A 3143-nucleotide genomic window follows, 5' to 3' on the forward strand; every position below is an offset into this window, starting at 1 on the left:
GTGTGTGCTCAGTGTGGAAGGAATTGTTCACTTTAAAATGGCTAATTTTAAGTAAATAAAATAGAATGGCTAATTTTATGTGAATTTCATCTGAACAGCAACAAAAAATAAGATTGTTCTATATAGTGGATATGTAGAAAGTTAACACCCAGGAGTCAATTACCTTGCCAGTGATCGAATATGTTTCTAGTTGTTGCCTCTGGGAAGAGTGAAGAGAAATTTCCAGTCAGAAAAGGCAACAGGAAGAGCCAGCAAGATAGCTCAGCAGACTAAGCACCTGCTTAGGGAAGTACAAGGACAGGGGTTTGATCCCCGACACCACAGGCTGCACTGCCCTTGCTCCTGGGCTAGCTGAGCCAGCCACAGAGATGGGGAGTGGTGGCACATGCCTGTAATCCCAGCACGGGGGAGGCTGGAAACAGGAGGATCACTATGAGTCCAAGCTCTGTAGTGAGACCCTGTACCAAATACAGAAAAGAAAGGAAAAGGCAATGGGAAAGGAGAGGAATCTATTTCACAATAAAAACTAAAACTATGAAAATTCCTACAGCTAAACCTAAGAAATGTGTGATCTTTACTCATTATAACTACCTTAAATCATTATACCTAAGATAATGGGGCAATATATTGCCCCCATTATATAATATATAATATATATATATATATAATATGTGTACAAATATTCCAAATATATATGGAAATATATGCACAAAAGTTGACCATATTTCTAAATGGGAATTCTGGTTATTATGCAAATGATAATTTAACCACAGTGGTCTATAAATTATCTAATTTGCATTTGTTAATTGCAACTTTAGAAGAGATCATGAGGTTTAGAATTATGAATTTTAATATAAGCATTGCTGAAGCAAGCACAGAATTATGAATTTTAAAATGCTATTTTTTTTCTGGAACTTAACAAATATACTCCCTAATTGATTTGAAAATATAATCCCTGCTGGCCATGGTGATGCACACCTATAATCCCCACATTCAGGAGGCTGAGGCAGGAGAATGCCTGGGAGTTCAAGGCCAGCCTGGGCTACAAAGTGAGCTAGAGGTCAGCCTGAACTGCACAGAAAAACCCTGTCTCAAAAAAAAAAAAAAAAAAAATGTACAACAAATGCCTACCTCTCAGGTGACAGGTGCTGTTCCTTAAAAATATAATCTCACTTCTCTATGAGATTTTGTTACTTTGGCTTCCTTCTGCTTTTCAAAAAAAAAAAAAAAACAACTGTTCTTTCTAGCAAATGACCACCACATGAAGAGTAAAAATGGTGAACATTTCTCTACAAACGATGATTCTGGAGAAAGCTGGGAGCTCAGAGAGCCTTTCTATGTTGGCAAATTTGAGGCTCTACAGTCCACTTCGACGTGTCCAAACTGCGGGGCCTGGCTCGCACCCGCTCTCTGCCCTGCAGCCAGCCCGCCACAGCAGGCTGGTCAAGACAAAGGTGCGGTCCGGCCCGCGGCCTCTTCCGTCCCCTCCACAGCCTTGGAAAGATGACCTCGTTTGCCACCCTGCTGTGTCCCCGCCTGCTCAGGAGACCTCCAGCTGCCTGGCAGGGGCAGAAGCGCTCACTCCAGCAGCAGCAGGAGGGCCGCATCTGTCTGCGCAGGCACTGAGGATACAATGGAGTGCAGAACCTTGGAGAGCTTCAGGGAGGCGAGTTTCCGGGGCTCAGTGGGTTCTGGGCTCTGTGACAGACAGTCCTGGACTGGACCCTGCCTCCTGCTCTGAGATGAGACCAGCCCCCAGCAAACAGAAGGCCGGCCAGCCCCGGCGTCCCTCCGCCCTCGTGGTTCTCAGCCACAGATGATTTTATCAGGAGACATTTGCCGACGTCTCCTTCTATTTCTGGTTGTCACATGTGGGCAGAAGTCAGTGATGCTGTAACATGCCCTCAGCACTGCGCCCACTGCAGCCCCTTCAACAAAGAGCGATCCAGAACAAAGGTCAACGGTGCTGGAACTGTGGGACACTGTGATATGTGCATGAGTGTGGAAGCCAACCATTTGGGAGTTCAGCCCCACTCTGACACTGGCTTGTTCTGAGACCTTTTATTTATTTCTCTGTGCCTCAGTTTTCTCATCTGTAAGTGGGGTTAATGGTAACTATTTCACAGAGTTAAGACTGGGCATGGTGGAGCAGGCCTGTAATCTCAGCTCTTGGGAGGCTCTAAACAGGCGGATCACTACAAGTCCAATCTAGTAGTGAGGCCCTGAACATTCTGTAGACCGTCCCCTAAAATACAAAAAATAAATAAATAAATAAATAAATAAACAATCACAGAGTTGTGAAAAATAGAAGGAATGTGATAGGTAAACCGCCTGGCCGCCATATAGGTCCTCTAGGAATGCATTCCATACATGAAAGAGCTCTGGCTGTATTCTCAAGTGTCTCTATGAACCAATTCAAATTCTTGAAGTTTGGAAAAAAAGATTTGAATCATGAAAACATGAGAGGTTTGTGCTATTTCAGAACTACTGTGAATAAAGGCTTAGGAGAAAAATATATACATACACTGAAATTTTTCTGTTATACACAGCGCTTTAAAATGCCCTGAATTCTGTAGCACTGGATTATACTCCTAAGAGGGTTTTTATCCCCTTTTCCACAAAAGATTCTCTAGAGCAAAGCATCACCCTTCCCCTTCTTTCCCTTCCTCTACACGTCCCCTCTACTCACGCCCGTGCTCTCAGATTCAGCCCAGCTTAGGCGTAGGCCTATCCATTAAGGGTGACCCAGTGTCATCTTGCAGCAGAACTGCTGTGAGCCACAAAGATTCTGTCCATTGGTTTGACTCTGTTGGTGAACATGGAATTTGATCTGCCACACACAAGGCAATCATTTATTTACCTGCATTCTAGGAGGGACAAGGAGTATAAAGATGGATGGACCAGCACTCCTTCCCAGAATGAGATGGAGCCACTGGGGTCCGGGGAGATGGCTCAGTAGAATAAGTGCTTCCCTGGCAAGCACAAGGGCCTGGGTTCAATTGCCAGTTCTGCCAAAAAAAAAAAAAGAGAAAGAAAGAAAAAGAAAGAAAGAAAGAAAGAAAGAAAGAAAAAAAGAAAGAAAGAAAGAGAAGAAAGAAAGAAAGAAGAAAAAGAAAGAAAGAAAGAAAGAAAGAAGAAAGAAA

This window comes from Octodon degus, unplaced genomic scaffold (genome assembly GCF_000260255.1).
Source record: "Octodon degus isolate 3935 unplaced genomic scaffold, OctDeg1.0 scaffold00007, whole genome shotgun sequence".
Lineage (NCBI taxonomy): Eukaryota > Metazoa > Chordata > Mammalia > Rodentia > Octodontidae > Octodon > Octodon degus.